We start from the raw sequence: 22384 nt of genomic DNA on the forward strand, positions 1-22384 counted from the left end.
TTGTTATTTATTCTTTAATTTGCTAAAAAAAATTGGAGAAAGTTTATATGTGTCTATAAAATGTTTTAATAATATATTAACATGACAAACAATAATAAAAAGAAGAAATAAAAGTATTTTTGAGTTGAGAATCTACAAAGCAAAACTACAATATTGATTTTACCATGCAAGTGCTGACACTGACTTGAAGGGAGTTTCATGTAAAAACTAAAGGTTAGTTTGCAGAAATGCGTTCTTACTCACACTATAAAGCACAATTTTTTTGTCTTAGTATTAATTTTTTTTTTTTATTGGCTGTTTAGTCAAAAAAGCCACATTGCGTCGATCGTGATTGGTTTATAAAACAATAAAGATGGTAAAACATCTAAAGGGAGTAAATACTTTTTATAAGGACTGTATTGTCTCTCTTTGGACAGGTTCTCACAAGATCCTTTGCGACATGAGATCACATTAATGCTGCAGACTTTGCTGTCACTTTTCTTCCTGCGTGCTTTTATCAACTTGACATGGAAATTAATACGAGCATCGAGCGCCTCGGCCTGAACCAGACTGAAAACGCACAAAAGCAACGCGTGCCTTTTCACTTATTGCAAATTCAAAATGAAGGGTTAGCCAGAGACCATTTGCAAATCTAAATGAAACATTTATAACAACTTTCTTCTTCTTCTTTCTCTTTTGTTCAAGATGTTTGATTTTCCTTTTCTCTCTCTCTCTCTCTCTCTCTCTCTGTCTCTCTTCCCTCCACATTTCCCTTGACCCGGTTCCAGTCAGGTTACTTCTGTGTTAACACTCAGCAACGGAGAGGTGGGGAACCCAGCATGTTATATTTGGGTCAGCCCAACATTCTGGCACAGAGGTGTGACATACTCACATTGTGCAAGAAGTGGCGCGCTGCTGCGAGCGCCTCAGCTTGCACTCTGCCACCTTGAATTTCAGTCCGTGTCTGAAGTGCGACTCACCCGCGTGGAAAATCACTTCCACAGCCCCCCCAGTCCCCAAAACTCCTGCTGCCACACTCCTCTTCCTCTGATGCCCAGTTAAGGTGTTGACATTACCAACAGAGTCATCTGTTTAAAGGGGGAGAGGGGCGGGGGCTTCTGAGTCCCAGAGTCTGTTCTTTTTCCAGACATATGACAACAGACCAAGAGATTAGCTTCTGGCATTTTCCCTTGTTCTCTCTAAGATCCTGGAAGCTGCTCACCAATATATATTAAATATACTTGAGTACTTCTATCTCATAAGTACTGAGGCACTTATAAGAAATGAGAGTCGATTGATTCACAAGCTGGGCCAGATTTAAGGGCTGTGGTCCTACAAAAAAAACATTTAATCTTTCTTTTTTTTGATGAAGGTGTTTTGCAAGCATTTTACGTTGTATAAAATTCATATGCCAAAATGATTTGAGTTGTATTATTTTGTGATTTTTATGAAAATACACAATACACAAGTATTTGGAAATCACAGTGTCCAACAGCATGGAGTTAATTTCTGAAGGACGAATTAAACCTACCGTACTTAAATTACTACCAGAGATGTGTGATACAGCATATTTTGGAATGGAATCAATGCTAAATAAATAAAGGGCCAGTATACCAATATTTTCAACTTATGTTTGACATATTATCAAACTTCTAGATTTTTTTTTCTTTTGGGGTAGAGGGAGTATTGTGAAGTTTTTTTTCATTAATTTATTCAAACATGAGAATTTGTCCAGACTTTATTGTCTACAATCTACAATTTTTATTTATTTATTTTTATATAACATGTTAACATGAAAAACGTTAACGACAGAAAAACAAAAATTATTCCAAAGTCCAAAAGAGTTATCATTTGAGAGCAAATCAAAAGTCAATCTTTTTGAGGTAGAGTTGAGAACTTATAATAATAAAAACAAAAGAAAAGAAAAATATTTCAAGATACAGTCTGAAACTTAAGCATCGACCTTATCACATAGTATCGATCCAATACTGATCTGGTATCAGTACCAGATCATTTCACCCTCCTCTACTACAGGGTGGTGTTATACAACACCTATTAATGTCGTGTAATTTATATTAGTAAAGTATTTTTTTGTCTTAGTGGAAAGGGCATCAAAACTGGCTCCATCCCAGGAACCCACATCCTTTCAAATCCGGCCCTGGACACAAAGCTATAGCCATGGTTACATAACTGTTTTTTTGCCTCTGCTGCTTTGGAAGGACACACAAACACACACAAAAACAAAACAGCAACTGAAAGCAATTAGGGCAGGGGAAATGACAGGGAGCAGGAGGCTGTAGACTGCTGTTTCCATCAGTGCTCGGAGTTTCTGCAACTATAGCAACAGCAGCAGAATAACACTGAGTCAGTGGAGCGTCCTTCAGAGAACAGCTAACCCGCTGCGCACTGTTTATTTACACCAAGATAGATCTGAAAGCACACTGGAAGGAGTGTCTAGTTCCTAAAACATTTAGAGACTTCTTGGGAAACTGGTGAAACAGCATCGTTGCAAAACTGCAGAGAGGCAAAAGCCAGTGTTTGATATGACAAAGCTTAGATGGAATGTAATCTTAAGTGCTTGTATTAAGGGAATACTGTTGAAACCAGATATTTATACATATAAAATGAACAAAAATTAATTCTATAATTTTTTTATGCATTGTTTATTGTTGTTTCATCATATAAAATCACTAAGTAAAATTACATTTCCAACTCCAATGTGAGCAAATTTAAAACCCTTTTTCAGGTGTTTATTCTGATTTATGTTAGATTTCCTGGCGTTTCCTTTGATTTACTATATCATACACTCATTTTAACATTTGTCCAGTTTGGTTTTTTGCTTACTGACTGAATACATGCATTCTCAAAATTAAATGAAGAGTCATTATACCACTTGATTGCTCTTGAGATAACAATTCCAGATGTAATCGGGTCTATACCAAAGTTCACAAACTGTTGAAAGACATGTGCCTTCAGTCTGTAGTCTCTGCGTATGTGTGTGTGTGTGGTTTTGTATTTGATACATTCTAACAATTTTTATACACAATAATACATTGTAAGGACCTAATGCTGAAGAAATGTTTTTGGGTTAAGGGTTAGGATAAAGTATGAATTTACTTAAGGTTATGCTTATGGTTTGGCTGTACAAATGAATGGAAGTCAATGCAAAGTCATGGTGAAGACAGAGAAACGCAATGTGTTTGTGTGCACACGTCCCTTGGTAATGGACTCTCCCTCTGAGTAACAGGTCCTGCTCCATCTGAGTAACGGATCCAGTCACCACTTAACACGTCCTGCCTTACCACCGCTCCCCTCCAATGTCCAATCTGCTTTTCTCATCCTATTCCCTTCACTCTCAGCATCTGACTCACAGTACCAGTATTATCTGAGACTTTCAGGATGACTACACAAAACACCCACCTCTCTCTCTCTCTCTTACACACACTGTGCTCAGCCTTGCCCGGTGTTAAGTCCTTGGCTTAGTCAGCCTCAGAGCAGAGTCCAAATCCTGCCGGGAAAGAGACGGCGGGCAAGCCCCGGCAGAATGCTAATGATCTCATTAACCTCTGGACTCAGAGGTCGAGAGGGAAAAGTAGCTCCGTCAGACAAGCCATCGCGTCACTCTGAACAATTATTTTTACTATTCACACTTCGCATCTACTCCTAATTTTGCAGCACATAAAAAACAGACCTGTGAGGAAGCAATAAAAGCATTAAAGCATGCTCTCTCTGTTTCTTTTTAATGACATCCAAGCATAATTACACTGATAGTTGGAACTTATTTTGGCACCAAGTATTTATAGTGCAATTTGAGCCAGGCTGCTAACAGATGGGGAGGGTTTGTCCTGACCTGAAAGCTGCTGAACAAATGGAGACATTAAGTGAGAATCAAAAATGATTTATGAACATTAGAGATTTCCCTTCATTTGTAATAGAAAAACTACAATTTTGGAGTGAAATAGCTCTCCAGGCGCACATAATTTGACAATTTATTAACTTTACATCAAATTAATTCCCGTCAGCTCCGACTATAAATCTGTGGAAATGACATGTCAAAAACAGAATAATATAAATCATTTTCTTTAAAAAGAAAAATAGATAACTGTCAAAGAGATCTAAATGTTAATGCAGTAATAACAATGTTCCATTAAGGCATCATTGTATTTGGAGTAATTTAAATGTAATGTATATACATTCATATCTAAATCTAAATGCAATTATGTACTTATGTATGTATATGGACAGCAGATATGGATCATTATAGTAGGCTGCTGAGACTGAGCTCATTAATAGGAAAGGCAAGTTGGTTTCAGCCTTTTTTGATAAATGCTTTGTTTTCCTTCATTTCTTTGCAAAGTTGTAAATTTACCAAAATGAAGTTAATCTAAATCTGAAATGAGTGATTTTCCAATAATACAGAGAAAAATGTCAACAAGCAATGCAAGTGCAATCTTAGAAAAACAAACATTTTTGAAGAACGTTTTCTTTAATAGTTGACAAGCGTGTCACATTTTGCCTGTGTTAGGAAGCTAAGAAAATTTCAAAAACCTCTAAGCTGCTGATTAGTTACACAGAAGATGAAACCTCGGAGGCTTTGCACCGCTAAAGATCTTCCTGTGTGAAACAGGCACTAAAAACACAACATAAAGAGTAGTTCTGCGGCAGTAACTGATTTGCTTCTAATTGTCAATACGATGACAACTTGAGGTCAAGAAAAAGTTTTAACTAAAGGTAAACTGGAGATAGGTCAGTTACGCTAGCTTGACTTTTACAACCTTAAGACGTAGGTGTGCTGTGGAATTTGGTGTTTCGATTCAGTCAGAAAATAAATAAAAAAAGGTGATCTACATGCCAACTCTGACAGATCTTTGATAGAACAAGTGTTTTAATTAGCAAATCAAATTTAGCCAGCATTAGATTCGCTGCTAAATCGGCTATACAATAGTAGCTAATCCACCACAGCGATCTCTTATTAATAATCCCAAAATAATAATCCAGGCTGAAAATATAAAACTGTATTTTTTTAGTAAATTAAAAGCTTGAGTCTTACAACCATGTAACATGCATCCCTGTGAACAGATGTGCAGGATGGATATTGACTCGGACGGCAAGCGGTGCACCCATACAGATTATCCATATGGACGTTCTGAGACTCTGATCTCAGCTGGTAGCGTTCTGCCCCCGCGGCACATCCTGTCTCCACTGTCTCAGGACATTTCCTGTGGAGAGGGCGGGACAAAGAAAAGGACTTCTGGGGGATGATTCTTCATCCACTGCATGTTTTAGTTTAGCGAGAGAGAGGTCACAGATGTCGGCTGGCCGGATGAACATCTGTCTGGTGTCAAACAAGGCCTGAGTTACCGAGGAATCAGTAACTCGGAGGTCAAAGACGAATGGACAAGCTTGGGATGCTAAGGTGGAGATAAAACATGTCGTACACACGCAGCTGCACAGCAGGAGGAAGAGGAAGTGGTTGGAAAAAGACAGGGCTTGAAGTAAACAACGTTTTGGAGAAGGAAGTCCCAGTAGGAAAGTTTATTTAAAGAAAGGAAGTGTAGCCCAGCTGACTTTGACACCCCGAGTCCGAGACATATTTTCCACGTTCCGTATCCGTATGTCGGAGGCGGCACGTCCTCCGACAAGGTGAAAAGCCGGTCCGGGGAAACATCTGCTTTCTTTCGGCTCCGCTGACTTTGGCCTGATTAGAAAAAATTGAGCCACTTTTTGTTAATAAAAGCCTTCAATTTTAGTCACTTTCAAACTCATATATCAATACGCGAGGCCTTAAATGTGCCGCCACTTTGAAAAGCTCAATTATGTCACGGGGGTGTGCGGGGGGTGGCGAGGGCACGGATAAGTCAGGGCGGACTGAATGCGGCGAGGTGAAAACGTCTATTACAGGAGAGCCGCCTCAATACGGGCTTCAGTTCAGCTTTCTTCCTTTCTTTCTCGGAGCGTGTCGGCCAGCGGAGTCACATCACCCCCCCCCCCCCCCCCCACCCATTCACTTTTCATTTAAGGCTCTTTAGAAATATATCAATACAGTTACTGCACCAAGGTTCAGCTGAAAAAAATCTAACGTCGTTTCAAAGAGAAAAGTAGGAAGTGATGACTCAGCGGCAGATTTGACTTTTTGAATCAAAACGGATCAAACCTTCGTAGGAATATCTCCAAAGCGCATCTCTGGCAAACGAATCAAATGATTTATTGCGTTAGCCGTGTGGACGCAGTGGTTCTGTACCGTCGAAGGTTATGTTGTGAAGTATAGCATGCAGCTAAATAAAAGATATTTTTACAAAACACTTTCCCTATATATTGCGTTTACTCCTTTATCTGTCCAGAAAAGTCACTTTGAATCTATTTTGAACAGCATTGACTGGTTTTAAAGTTGCTAGACATGGTGGTACCACATTATCTAAGTCATAAATATGAATGGATAATATGAAACTCATCAGAGACACACAAAGTATTGTAAAATTTATCCAATCTATCGCATATATCAAAAATAAATCAACATGTCTATTTTTGTTAAGCAAACCAAATAATGGCAGAATGTGTTTTCCTTGTATTTTGGGTTTATACATTAATGAACTCTATTAGTCTTTGAACCGAAAAGGTTTTATCTATGACTTGCCACTTTCCACCAAAGCACTTTGGTAAAACTAGTTTGTATGTTATGCTAATATTAGACTAATTCTAGCATAATTCAAAGCTGATCTAACTTGTTTTGCCTGTATTTGTACTTTTATTTACCTAATGTATTGATCTAAATACCTAAGTCAACTTGTCTTCTTTTTTTTTGCTTGTCAAATTTATTGGTAATGTATTTTTAGCTAAAAAAAAGAAAAATTGTAATCACTTTCGGCAATTCAAAATTCTCATTTAGTTCCAAGTTTAAGTAAAGGAAAAAAAAATAATTAGAAATAAACTGTAACAACATTTTTTCAAAAGCACAACTGGTAAATTTGTACGCCACACCTGTAAAATCTGTTGTTTTGAATATTCAACAACACAAACAATTCACACTTTGCTTCATTTCTTTAATTCCCTGGCCTGGCCGCTGCCTTCCTGTGTAAGTTGGCGCTTTGCAGACTGGACTTTCTCCCATCTACTTGGATTCCCCCTGCAGATTTCATACCAGGCAAATCAGCTAATGGAGAATTGTGAAGGATGACATTGATTTTCTGTGCTGTTTTAGAATTACAGTCAGACTGTAGTTTTAGCAACGGCAGCAAGGGAAGTGAACGAAGACGTTCCGACCATGTTGGCCACGTTTCCAATTCAATATTAATATGGAATTTACATTGACAGCCACCTCATTTGGCTCAGTTCTTCTGTCTTCGCAGTGGGGAATGGCTGTTTGCAGCACGGGCCGTTTCCGGGAAGCTTCAGAGAGGAGACCTGCTGCGTTTCGCACATCACAGCCAAATGAAAGTGATTGGGTAAAATTTAAAACCTCAACAAAATTAAGGAAGCAATGGTTATTCAACGGTTAAGAGACCATACCCCCTGAACGAAGCACAGCGTAGAACAAGGTGATAGTTTTTCCCACGCTACTAATTTCCTAACCACTTACCAAAAAAAAAAAAAAAAAAAAATTCCCTTTACGTTTTCCTCCAGTGATCACAAAAAACCTTTGGTGTGAAACTAATATGTTTCGTAAAGTTTCTGATAAGCCGTGGCGTATGCATATCCACTGGGTTTCCATAGATTATTTAAAAAAAAAAAAGAAAAGAAAAGAAAGGACATTACATAGATCCATTTTGAGTGTGTCTGTAATGGAGCCGTTTCTATGGTGGTTTTCCACTTCTGGCTCACTTTGTCACAACTCTTTCCATTAAACTTAAAGTGTGAGCTGAAGACGTTAATGGCTTGAAAGGAAACACTATGCAGTGTCAGAGAAAATATGAACTCCAGTTGTTGGAGACGCTCTAGACAAGATTTAGATCTACTCAGGAATCCTGCACATGCAGATCAGAAGCACATTTTCTTTAATGTAAGAAAAATTTGTTTCTATAAAAATATGGACTAAATCACTTGGGCCTTAGGGTAAACTTTGGGTGACTTTTTCATCTCCTTTCTCATCCTCTGAGAGGCACGATACATTTTGGGATATTTCTCCAACTTCTGGTTGTTTTCATAGATATAGACGCGTTTAGGCAAAACTTACCATCAGCCAAACTCCTCTCACATGAGTCAGGTTTAATTAGTTCTTCCTTTATTCCACATAGAATGGAGTGAAACTCAAAACACAAACAACTCAGGATGAGCTCAGAGCAGCTAACAGAAGGGTTTTACATACAGTTGCATACATTCAAACAACAACGCTACCTCAGGATGAGGTAACAATGCTACGCAATGGCCTAGGAAATCTGAACAGCCTGCTAGTTACCAATGACGTAGCAAATAATCGAATCGCCCACAGATATCTCCAGAAGCAATTGAACATAAATTCAATAGACAACTTACTTGGTTTCTCATATGTTAACATGGACGTTCATTTTGAAGTATAAGCTGCAAGTTACAGGCATTGCTTGGAAGAACTCGACCTGGAATGCGGCGTTCATAATAGACACGTCTGTTCATTTGCTGTACAGTCAGCAAATCAAACGTGCCGACTCAATAACATAAAAGTGAAGCAGTTCCCGAAAGGTCCAACACTTGGCAGCAATGCACAATGCAATATAAAACACCCAGAATTCACAGGACACAGGTAGTTATTTATATGAACTTTTTCCAAATCTATGAAGATCCATAGACATCTCACTTAAATCACGTTCTTTACTCTTTTCCATTTTTAAGAAGGCGGAACAGAAGGAAATCGAGACGTAACGTATAACTGTAACAGCTGAGATATTGTCATTTTGTATGATATTTTCATCCCTACTCATTAAATGTACTCAAACTGAAGTTTGCTTTTTTGTAATTTCCGGGAGAAATTATGCTACTTTAACAAGAGATGTTCATCATGTTTCATGCACCTTGAGTTTAGTCAGTACTCTCATTCCTTTGACTCCTTCAACCACAGTTCTTCCCCCCCCCCCATAAATGTAATTTTTCTATTGAATTGTAACAAACTTTTTTCTTCCCATCCCCCGAAGGCCGCATTAACTACAATTTCAAAATGTCCATCTTGTCATTCCATATCCTCTTTGCGCTGCCTCTCCCGCCCTCCATCTCTCGGCGATGTGAGATATTGTGTTTCAGGCAGACCATTTCTCATTGTCAGTAATGCACATCAAATCCCACAAGTAGACGAGGCTAAGTGGTTTGATCGCCTGTAATGCCTTTACCTACGCTAAAGGCTTAAGAGAGGAAATCGGATTCAAAGTTTCCCCAGTTCTGCCTCTCACATCTGGGACTCTGGGTGAAAAACTCACGCAGTTCAGAACAGAAGGCCTCAAACAGGTTTCAGCGCTCCTAATCCATTTTGATCTCATTTACACACATGTGGCCAGTTTGACTAATATTTTCCTTGTCGTTTTGCCACGACAGAAAAGGAAAGAGCTTAAGGAGGTTCAGTCTGGGTCCGCCTTAGGGGGGTTTATTTTCAGATTGTGGCTGCGATCATGTTCCAGCTTCTATCTTTGGTACGATTCGATGGCAAATCTGGTGCAATGCTTTCTTTTCCGTGGTGTAAAAGCGAAGGAATGCGCGGCGGCGACATGTGCAGCCTTTTCCGACGTCCCTGCATCCTTTCCTCGAGCGCGTCCTGAGATGACTCTGTCTGGGTCCTGATGTTGTTTGCATTAATGGAAAAATCATTTCTTTCTGTTTTGGTAAATGTTTTCAAACCATAAGCAGCAGGTTGCAATACAGCTTTTGCCAATCATAAGAATAAAAACGCAAAGCATTTTTCTTTTAGGAACGTTTTGTGTGACATATGACCGATACAGAAAAACAATCTGAAATCTTTAAGGATTAAAAGTCAAAAATCAAGTTTACCTGGCTACATTAACTTTACACATCCTTACACAATTTTTAATTATTATTTTTTGTGGTGATTTTCATATCAGCAAATTGTAGTTGCTGTTTTTGTATAAGTAATGAGATCCAGCTGCACATCATCCAAACAAAAAAAAACCCCAAAACAGTCAGGGTGTCGGGGTTACAGGTCAAAATAATATTGGGGGCGGGGAAAAAAAAAAACTGCTTCTAGACTTTCAATGTAAATATAATGATTCAGATTTTTTTTCCCCAACTGAGCATGCTGCTTCTGTGGATTATTTATTGGTATAAATTATTCCAATCTCCTTATCTGTGCTTGTGGGAGACGTAAACGATCTGACTTCATGTCCTCCACGCCGAGCTGCCAGCTGCTGTTCGCCGCCTCCACCCTGAACCCGCAGCGCACTAGATGGCACTGTTTTACAACAGCAGCGGCGCGGCGCGGCCGAGCCTCCTCCCGTCTCACAATTACGGATTTACAACCCTTTCCACTAATCTAATAAATTAGATTGCGCATTATACAGTTTGTAATTACACAACCACAATAAACACAGTTAACAATGCACATCGGCTCGGATTTCCACAGCTGTTAGTGCATTAGATGGGCAGAGATATGAAACAAGATATCAGATCTGGCAATCAATGTGAAAAAAGAAGATGATAAGATCAGTCACTAGATTTTTTTTCCCCCCTCCTCTTTAATGGCTCATAATGTCATTAAAGCTGACTGCCATTATTTGCAAATACATTTAGCTGTTCCACAGAGGACGCCTAATGAAAAGTGCAGCCTTATCACACATGGTAGCTGGATATTTTACAGCTTTTCGTGCATCTATACCTGCTGCATCATGGCACTCCTTCGCTGTTTATCAACACCCCCCCCCCCCCCCTTTTCTTTCCCACCCTCTGTTACTGCGACTCTTTTGTTTGCTGGTGTGTCTCCAACTTTTTTTTTTCTGTTTATCTGCCTCCTCACATTCCTGGATCTCTTTGTGTCTAGGCCTGTGGGCAGGTTTCTGACAGGGGTTGCTCTCGTTGAGCCCTTCCCGAGGCTTCAAAAGCCAAAGAGAGAGACAGGCTCTGTCACATTATGCGGGGCCCCTCTCCCCACCGCCCGCCCCCGCCCCACCGGCTTTGATTGAGAGTAGTGATCCAAAACTGATGCGAAGAGGAGCCGGCGCTCACCTCTTGTCAACAGCGCGTGTTCTCCACAGGCAGACAGGCGAGCTGCAATGACAATGTTGGATACGCTCTGCGTGCTCTGACATCCCCCCCACCCACCCACCCACCCAAACCCCCTTCAAACTTTGACACACTTGATATCTCTTTCTGTGTTTTGCGATTGTCTTAAAGGAGCTCTGATTGGTGCGTACAATTGCAGAGATGTTTGCGGAATGTCAGCGGCGTGTGGATTTATTGTTCCTTTAAAGCTGCAAGGTGTAGGAAAAAAAAAATCCAGGGATAGATTAAAGCTTCAGTTTTTAAGTTAGGAGGGTTTTTTTTTTTCCAAGGCAGGTTGGGACGACTGTAGATAGAAAGAATAAGTGCAGAAGTTTTTTGGATTCATCTCAGAAATTTTCAAGAACAAAAATGCCTAAATAAAAACCAAAAGTCTAAAATTTCGGCTTCAAAAATGTACTTTTTTTTTTACTTTCAAGACTCAAATTTCCAAATTCTTTTCTCTCAAACATTTCAGAGCTTAATCTCCAAATTTCAGAATTTCTTTCTTGCAAATTTTCAACTTTTCCATCTCAGACGTTTCCTACTTTCTGCTGGAAATTTTCTGAGATTTGGAAATGTAATTTTTTCCATCTACAATGGATCTTACATGCAGTTGAACTTTACAGATAAACCTTTTCCTGTCTTTTCTTTTAAACTTCCATCCAGGTTAGACAGTTCTGGACGATGAATCAGTCTGCAACAGACAACATTCGGATAGATCAAATTGCCCCTAAGTGACCAGCATTCACAAAATTGGACAACAAAGTGGGAGCCCGAACTTTTACGGTTTTATAAACACAAGTTACAAAATAACCAAAAAATTTTCAAAAACTTCTCCAAGCATTTCTCTAGAGTCCTACTGTAGTGCATTGGCTTTTAACTTTAACTCTTTAACTCAAGAAGTCTCAAAAACTGAGTTTAATATTCTTAACGTGCTTCTTAGGTATTGTTGCTTTTTGCAAAATAAAAAATTGTGGCACAGTTCAGCTCATTGACTAATGTTTCACCTCAAATCGCCACAAAGCCGAAGAGCTCCATACCACCAGTGCCTGTTGAAGCGTTTCCCACATTGAGGAGATTCATGGTTCAGTATTTATGGATTCAGATTTTTTTCTCATGTTACATATTTGTAGATTTAATCTGTTATTAAAAAAGTATTTTGTTGCAGTTTAGTGCTCTGAGATGTACATAATTACACTGAGTTGCTTAGTATATACCTACATATGAATTTATTGTATGTCCTGTATTCAAATAATCAGTGCTTCATTTACATTTTGCTTCGCAGCAAAAACAAAAATGTTTTTCTTAGATCATTATGAATCCATTCAAGCAGTAAGGAGTTAAATGAATGCAACATGTTCGATTTTTGCACAGCCTTACCTTTTTATTCAGTTACGTTGACTGAAAATGCATAATATCTCCTCCCATGTTTTATTTACATAGTTTGAAGTGAGCCTCTCTTCAAAATTCCTGTACTGTCCCTTTAAGGACTCATTAATCAATTTAATTGCCACTTAGTCATACTCTTTTGTTCATGCATTGCAGCTTTTTTTGTGATGGTAATCTCAGCAATCAGCAGCTTGTCCCCTATTCTGAAAATTGTCTCTTTTATCCGTAAAACACAGAAAAAGGCTCCATTTAAAAATATATATATATTATTGAGTTGAAATTCCTCCTTTGTGCTGCGAGTTAGCCAATTGTCAAATAAAAGTCACCGTGTCCAATCTCTAATTAAATGCATTTTAAAGTCACACTCTGTTGAGGCTGAGTTCTTTGGGTGTAAAAATGAGAGAAAAAGTCAGATAAGAAAATTCCACAATTTGTGGTATCGATTTTTGACGAACTTGGAAAAACACTTCACTTTAAACCTTCCGACTTCCTCTGATGCAGTTGCACAGATTGCGACCACATGCGTCACCTGGACGTGACCTCCTCGTGTGCTACATGCGCGGGTTCACGAGTTGTTCCAAAGAGAGCAATCCACCGCCGTCTCCGCCCCTTTAAGACAATAAAGTCTCTGTGTTTATCCTGCAGAGGGCCCTTTTATTGCTGCTCCACCACGCATCATCAACCCGAGGCCACGTTTTCATAAACCAGCCATCTGCGTTGAAACGCGCACCGCCTCGGCAACGTGGCGTCGAGCAAGTAGCGCGACGGGCTGGAAGACGTCGATGCGATGCGTCAGACCGTTTGACGGCGCTCGACTCGGATTCTGAATGAAATCGCCGTTGGGAGTCTTTTTACAGAAACAAAAGAACATATTTGCCATCACGAGTTCTCTTCGCAACTTCTGTCCGTCGCGGTTCCGCCATCTGTGGCCTCTGCGCGGCTGTACTGCAAGTGCTTTTGTCTGCACTTTTCTTCCTGACGATTCCCCTCGTCCAAATACAGCACATGTTGAGATCATTAATTTCCAACCCTGCCAAAATCACTTCCCACACACGCCTGGCATTTTCTTTCTCCCGACCTCCAACTCAACACACGCTTAACTTCGCGCCGACACCAAACGCTGGCGGATTCCTGTTCCTCTTTTTTTCCCCCCCTACCTCTCTCTCTTTTTCTTTAAGCGAATAAAAATCACCATGTGGCTTTGTTACAGTAGGCGCTCGAGCGGGGAGCCGAGAGACAGACTCCCCGTTTCTTTTACACCGAGAAAAAGAAGCAGTACGCGCAGCTTCGTACCCGCACAAGAAGACGTGGAAAGTAAGAAGCGTTGAGGATTTTATGCAGAGGCTGAACTCTGGCAGAATTCCCTCATACCTTCCTTGTTACACTTAACGTTGCAAACCTGGAGTGTTTCAAAGCAGTGGCGGATATGAAATATTCATGGGCGGTATTACTATTACAACACGTGGTGGAATGGGTGGTGGGGGGAGGAGGGGAACGCAGCATGCTCTCCTAGCACACTTTTAATTCTGAACACTTGATGATTATTGGTTCAAATGGGACCCGTGCTCCAAGGCTGGAACGGTGCAACCCAGACAGCATCTTTAACGAGTATCTTAAACAAAAAAAAAGAAAAAGGAATCTTACAGGGAGATTGTGGAGAGATAAAAATTAGAAAAGAGAAAGAGAAAGCAATTTGCTGCTAAAAAATATATATATAATTCATCCGTGTGCTGGTACTGAAATGAGCTGAGCTGGAAGCCCCCCTGCAGCCCTCCACCTTCACAGCTGGCCTGGCACGACGCATTGAGCGGGCCTGGCATGGTGCGATGTTTATCACACAAAGGCAACGATCAAAGGGCGCTGGTATCTGACTGCACCACTTTCATCTGGGTTCCCACAGCTGACAGTAGCATCCATGGTGGGGTTCTCGTATCCTCCCTTACCCTTCTTTAATGGCCGCACTCTCTCTTCCCCCCGCCTCCCTGCTCTCCCTTCCCCACTTACGCATTTATCAGTGCAGATAAGGAGGCTTTATTTGAGATTCCACAGCCAAATAAATTTCTCTCCCCGATCAGTGACGGCTTTTGAAGTCGTCCAAAGAATAGAGGGAGTTTTTCTTGTCTTGGCAATGCTCCTAAAAACTTTTTCTTTTTTTCCCCAGCTGTGTGTTTGCGTTGGTCAATACGCTCACCTCTGTCACAGTTGCTTCTTGTCTTCTCCGAAATCAGAAACACACAGGGTGGAACTACATCTCTCACCAGGGGTGTGACGTTATATCCTGAAGAAATGATATGTCATGTGGGGTTCACAAGAAAAGGATGGGATGAGATACTAGCTATATTTTAGGGAAAACTAAAGGCGCCTGCCACACTTGTTCAGTCCGCCTCAATCTAATTCGTTTGCCTAAAAAGTCAGGTTTGTTTGGGATGTGTGAATGCATTATCAAACTCTGATGCGGTTCAAATGCATATGTGAACGCCATGCCAACCGAAGACTGCTCCAAAAACAGGAATTGTACTATAGCACAGTGCATTCTGGGTAAATTCAACATAAGCAAAGGTATGATTCTAGCGCTAGTAGGAGAAATGGTCTGTGGTCTTTGACCAACGACAAAAAAGAAATCATCCAACCACTTCTGTTGACATTTCGCGAAGATGGAAGATGCGCTCACGTCTTTGGAGGTTTCTGTGTCGTTTCCTGCAGTGGTTCTTGGTGAACTCATAATAATAACTTTGTATTTAATCCGCCAGACGGTCACACGCCAAGACCTAATGTTGGGTACTTTACGAGGCAGACTTAATTTTGACAAGAAATATTCCACCGCTATAAATTTGCGAGATCTCATTGAATACCTGTCTATTAATCAAATGAAATGGAGAACAAAAACATCTCCTCGTCAACAGATCAGAACCGAAGCGGTAATGTTAAATTTATCTCTGCAGCTTAATCTTTCCTCCTACATATTTAAATCTGAAAAGTTCAGAAGGATTTCATAGCTGCTGTCATTTGTGTTTTGTGGAGGTAGTGGATCCCGTCTACCATTAGCCTTTTCTCCTCAGTGCTGTTTCTGTCATGAACTTATCTGGTTCGTCCTCCATGTTCCAAAAATGAAAGCAAAACAGAAGAATGAATTTTTGATTATGCAACAAAGCTCCACTGCAATAGTAAAGATTTTAATCATCATGGACTGACTAATTATGACTAATTGTTTAAAAAGCTCTACAGTGGACCTCTGATATTCGCAAGGACAATAAAATAAGTGTTTCTGGAATGGCGGCTTTGAAAACATCAACTGGTAGCATGTCAAATAGCATTGCAGGTAGGTACTTTAGGCTTATCCTTTGAATATTTTGTCAACAAAAATCTGTTAATAAGTGAGTTTTATTAAAGTTACGTTTTGCGAAGTAACCAGGTGCTTTATTTTTGATTTTACTGATATTTATTGACACTCTGGTGGAAGAAAGACAGAACAGCATTTTAGTCCGATTTTTAACATTGCTTGGAATTTATCGTGACAGCAATAAACCCAAGAAAGTTATCACGATAAATACGATTATTGCCTATCCCGAGTTGTCTGGTTTGAATTTTCAGTCTGAACATGTGGCTCAGCAGCTCCAACATGACGTCTAAAAATTGTTATTCAGTCTCCATGTTCCTGAGAGAGGAGCCAGGACTTAGGAGCGACACTGCTGGCTTCAGAGTTCGGCGGGAAGCTGGGGATGGAGACTCCGCATGACATGAGGGATATTATTCCCTCGTGTCCCTAATTCTCCATAATAACCACTCTAGCAAATAACTGACAACGAATTAAGCAAACCCCTATGCGCTGCGTCTCACTCCTGTGACTGACATTTCGCTGTGGCAAGGTGGAAGGGGAAGGAAAAAAAAAAGAAAACAACAATGGCAAATGGCTACATCAAACTGCCTCGTCGGGCATGAAAAACGGTTACTTTTAAGCGTGCGGCAGCAACCCCTGTGCGACTGTCAGGAAATGCCGCGTTTTTGTTTTTCCCCGCCATAGTGCGTGTGACTCCATATATATATATATATATATATATATATATATATATATGTGTGTGTGTGTATGTGTGTGTGTGTGTATGTGTGTGTGGGATGTGTGACTCCTGTTGTTGCGATCAATCCCAATTTAACAGACACCGGCTCAAAGTCAACCTTCAGGGAGCCATGAAAGCTGACAGGTGAGAACTCACTGCCTTCTCCCCGACTCACATCAAAGCCGAGGCAAACAGTGGCGGGTTCAGAGGGAGACGAGCACTTTTAGAGGCTACAAAGAGACTCGACAGAGAGGAGGGAGAGAGAAAGAGAGAACGAGAGAGAGAGAGAGACTCGTCTCAAGACAGGGGATAGCCACGAGGCTGAAGACCAAAAGGGCACAGAATACTAAAAAAGGCTCAGTTTGCCCCTCTGCACAGATTCATAAGAATTCACATTGAAAGGAACAAAAAAATTCAATATGATGTGTGAAAGTTTTTTTTTTGTTTGACTGAATCCTTCAGGTGGATTTTTTTTGGGGGGTGAGAGGGGGGGGGGGGGGGGTTGTGCTTTCATTCTTGAAGCCTAAACGAACTGTTTTGTTCAGTCATACAAGTCTGGGAGTAAAGCCCAGCACAAAAAGAAATCTCATCGTTTCCTATCGCAAATAAGGTCAGGGAAAGTGCTGAGAAGGAAATTCTTTCCGCTTCAGTCGTCCATATGTGTTCGCAGATGGGCGCGAAGAGGCGGCGTGGAGGAGTCGTGCTTCTCAAGATGATACTTGAGCTGCCTGTGGAGGTTTATCAAGAGAAATGTTGGTTCCGGTTATCAATAATGGGAAACTGTAACCGGGAAACAAAAGACAAAACAGTCTAGATCTTCAAGCCATAGAAGCACCTTTTGATGTGAAGACAAGTGGAGGAGACATCAGGAACCCACAGTGAGTTGTTCAGACAACATGGCAACAAACATAAAACGGAAACTCACATCTGGGAAACTCAACGGCATTCCAGTTCAAATTTTTACAGGTTCAGAGGTTTTCTAAATAGACTAAAGACTCTTTTTATTTGAAGTTAATGTAAATGAATTTCACTCTACATTGTACCGCTGCTCTTGCAGCATGTTCAAAGAAAAAAGTGTTTTGTTGTTCTCAATGTGTGATAGATTTATTGAGGGAAAAATATCTGACCATTATTTTTAATTTTTTGCAACAAAAAAACCCCAACTTTTTTTGCTTGGCAGCCATATTGAATTTTTATGTCATGCTTAGTGAGAAATCTCTTTACTATGTTTTAACAATTGAGAGTTTCACTCTGTGTAATAAAACAACCCTTCAAACAGTCATGAAGTACAAATGGATAGGATTTGGTTTATTTTTTACAACATAACAAAAAACTGAAAAACTCTTGGTCAGGGCAGGAGGACCAGAGGCGGAGCCTGCAAACGACTTAAAGAGTTTGTGGAACTTGTTGAAACCACAACATGTAATTTTTACAAAATCATGTTTTTTTTTTTTTACATATTTGTTAAAACTGTCACCATGTTGTGAGCGTATGATATCAGATATTCTGTGAAAAGAAAATGCACCGTTCCCGGTCAAAAACAACCAATCAGAACCAGAAGGAGGGTCTTAGCGCTGTCAAATCAACCTTGTGTATGTGGTGCTAAATGTGCTAATGGCACAAAACTGTTTATTCGATCGAGCCTTAGCATTCATGGCAGACTCTGTTGTGGTAAACAAGATGTGAACAGTACGTACAAACTGTCACCACATAGTGGCTTTTGTGTATTGCAGCTTTGACCATCTAAACAAAAATACCCAAAAAATATTTATTCGTATTTTGAGCTTGAGCCTTTTGAGCAACAAAAGGTTCAAAAGGCTAGCTGCTAGTATTTTGAGCAACAACAACAACAAAAAAAGTAAAAATACAAACACACACTTTTAGGGTTCCCTGCAAGTTGGGGATCTGGGCTGCTTCCTGATCTGATGATGCTACCGCAGAAACCTAGCATTTATCGACGTGGTACTTGCGTCACTTGTATAAAAACATTTTATGGTTCCAGACAGTGCAATTCCTTCAGGTAAACCGCTCGCAGGTGTGAATGTCCGTCCTCGCAGCCGACGGATGGAGCCTGTTTTCTCGCATAAATCAAATGCCAGGCAGAGCCGGAATGGGCAAAAGGAGTTTTTTGAAACTTGTAAAAGCAAATTGTTACATTGCCATGACATACACAGCAACAGTGGGATTTCTTGCCGCTTGAAGCTGAAGTCATTTTCAGCACAACACAAGGACACAGTTAGAGGTCCCGCTGCCAACTGCTGCTCGCTCTTGATCTTTTGTTCTCAGAAAAATGTCAGAAGCTGCTGTCATATTCGCACAAGCTTTTGCAAACAAACCTCCGAAACTCTTTTGCCAGTCCAACTCTTTTCTTAACCTTGAGCAGATCTCAAGTTTATATGGTGTGGTCTTGCTAAAGAGATGATAATCCTCTAAGCTGCCATTCGTTAATCCAGTGATGTGGGAACGTTTTTGTCACGTAGGAAGAAATCGCCAAGATGAAAGTACCTGCATCCTCAAAAAAAAAAAAAACACTTCAACCATAAAACAAATATCTTTCTTTTTCTGCTCAGCAATGTATATACTAAATATGCAATATTTTCAACTATTTACAAATAAATCAGCAAATGTGCTTCCATCTCGCCTTTCTGCTCATTCGTGCTTTTTCGCAAAATTCAAAAGCCACCTCAAGATAAGGCTAAAATATAACAACTTATAGTGTGAACAAGCTCGTTCGCATGTTATTTTCATTTAATTTCTTATTTGATGGAAACACCGCAATTGCAAAATGGTAATATTTTTTGACATCATCATTTATAATGGAAATGCAGCCATTAAGAAGCACGACCTCAACACACTGTTCTCCAAAGCTCAGTAAACTATTCTGAGGATGCTGATAGGAAGACTCTGGTGGGCCAGCTTCACAATTCGAGTGCTGTTCTTATACTAGATAAGCAAATCTTGGAGATCTTACAAGGAATTGATTTCTGTCCTTTCGGTGAGAGGGGGTGTGCTGAGGACGTAAACTCTACAGCCAGTGAACAATGCTCGGCATGGTGGGCAGTGGCAGGATGTAGTCTCAGCCCAATTTAAGACCAAAAACACGACTTGTACCACACTCCGTCGGGACGTTGATAATGCCGTCTAATGTGTCTGCAAGGACATCCTCCGTCTACTGCTTTCATTGACTATTGTAGACTCTGGCAAGCGTCCATGCCGTCCACTCAGGATCCCCGGTACAATAAGTGTTGGCACCAGCTGATGGCAAGTCAGATGCATCTCCTACATTTGGTTTTTAGCTGCTTCTGTCAGTGGTACTGTTTTACGTCTTGTGGAAAAGGTGGATCCCACCACAAACTACGACATCTACTTTGTAGATACGCCGGCTTGTGTGTTTAGCCGTCATAAAAACCAGGGGTGACAAAAAATTAATTAGACTTTGTGGGAATGACGCAGAAGATTTCACACATGAGCCGGGGTCACCCAATTGCGCATCTCTGAACAACATCCGTTTCTCAACAGTTCTATTTTTTTTCCCCTCCTCCCCCACCTCCTTCCATAAAATCTCTCTGAGCCTCTTTAAAAATCACAGCCCGACTGCACTCACTTTTTATCGCCTTCCAGCTGTTGGAAAACGTTCCACTCTGAAGGAGAAGGAAGACGCAGGAGAAGTCCTCAGAGGACCCATTTGTACAGCTCCAGCAGTTTAAGTCGGCCGTCTCTCGGATGTTAGAGCAGGTGTGCGTCCTTAGTGGGATTTTCACCTGTAAAAAAGAAGAAGAAAAAAAAAAAACACCACAGTGAGAGCATTTTTAAAAGCAGACATGACTCTTTATTTTGTCTTCTTCTGTGGAGGCAGAAATTTCCTTTTCCTGCTGAGCCGTTCCCATGCACAGGTCTTCACAATCCTGTCGATACCGTCCCATGTAACGGAGCGAGAGCGGATCGATGCCCTTTGAGGCGTTGGGCGAACAAAAAAAAAAACCCAGAGTGCCGTCGCAGGAACAAAGACATGAGATTACTCAATCCAACTCCTTCCTTGTCATGCCAACACAACCCATAGGGATTATAATTGAGCACAAGAACTTCAATTACACCTTTCCACTAAAGTCATTACAGCAAAGCTCATTAGCGCCGCAATCAAAGCTGAAACAAGCAACTGGGGTAGCCAAGTGCCTGCTTACAGCTGATTTGTCTGCATGTGTCCTAGGGATGGTATGTGATCTTAACTTGTAACACCTTTAAAAAAAAAGAATTGTACTCCGGGGTCGATGCATAGGTGTCGGTCCGTGACTATGGTCCGATCTGACTGGCCCATCTTCACGGCTTTACTTCTCTTGCCCGATCGTTCGGGGCCGGTATCTCTGGAGCAGGAAGTAAAGATTACGCGGCCCGCAGAACCATTTAGATCTCTCACAGATCTCTTAATGCTACTCATCGATCGCTTCCTTCCCGATTTAAAAACAAATGGACAACGCTGATGGTCCAAATGGCCCTTTTCCCAATTACATACTTGGGTGGCTTTCAATCCTCTGACGGAAAAAAAACACGGGCCTTAACTTCAGATTGCTTGCTCTTTGTGTTGCTTTGGAAACAAATCACACACTTTCTATTTACTCCATCCCTGCCACAATCCAATATAGTTTATTTGTGTTCACACCACTAACTCCATCTAAACTAAGGACTATTTATTCCCTATTTTTAAAAAGAGAGCAACATGAGACCGTCATGAGAAATATCACATGGAGACGATTCCACTTGGCTTCACAAAAGCTTTCGTGACAAGGTACCTTATGGAGGGCCTAGTCTGACTTTTCTTCACATCGGGCCCCTTTACACTGGGGCCAACGCCGTGTTCTCCTTAATCTTGGATGAGGAGCGGCGACAACAGAATCCAAAGAAGGAGTGATCTGGGAGCTAAAAGAGAAGAGCTGCTGTCAACAAGCTCTTATGGTGAGCAGATGTGGGGGGGGAGGGAACTCCCTCACCACTCCTTACCCTGCAGCTACGCACACACACTCTCACACACGCACACGTACAATGCAATACACACGCCAGCAGAGGAGTAGCAAAACAATCATTTGGAGTAGATTCCGGGGATGGCTGAGATGGCTGCGGTCGATCTTTTTTTTTTTTTCTTTCGAGAAAGGCCAAATTTGGAGGAAGCTAAATAAGACACTGAAGAAGTGGATGGTGGTAAACAGCTAAAGTGTTTTTGTTGTTGTTGTTGAAACACCACTCTCTGGCAAGCCAGAATGAGTTAGGAAAGCAGTCTGGACGCTTGATTTATCCCCCCTTCCCGTGCAGAACAGAGTGGACTGTTTGACGGAGAAGCAGACATAAAGCAGCTGGCTCTCCGAACGGCTCGTATAAAGAGATGCTATCGGTCAATGGGCCATACTTTGGTCACCCAGCCAAACTCTTCTCTTTTTTGCTTTTTTTTTGCGCATCCTGAGTAAGCAAGCAGCATTTCTTGTGCATTTTATCTTCATTGGGAGTTAGTCTTATGCAACTCCTTTGCGCCGCTCTGATTTGAAGGGCCTCCCAACTACACAGCGTGCGGTCGTTGGGAATGTGCACAGGCACCGTCGTGTTTTATTTACTTGGCATTGTATCATTCCGGTTGTGGAAGTGAGTCTTCAGTGCTTTCACCTCGGCTTGCTTCCCTCCAGCCTTTCTCTCCCCTCCTCTCGCTGTCTCTGAACTCAACACTTTTAAATTACATGGCACCTTGGTCTGCCTACTCACTTCAAAAACATGAGAGAAAATGACCGGCTCTCACCTTGAGTGCTCGG

This window comes from Poeciliopsis prolifica, unplaced genomic scaffold (assembly GCF_027474105.1).
Source record: "Poeciliopsis prolifica strain line A6 unplaced genomic scaffold, Auburn_PproV2 SCAFFOLD012, whole genome shotgun sequence".
In the NCBI taxonomy this organism is placed as follows: Eukaryota; Metazoa; Chordata; class Actinopteri; order Cyprinodontiformes; family Poeciliidae; genus Poeciliopsis; species Poeciliopsis prolifica.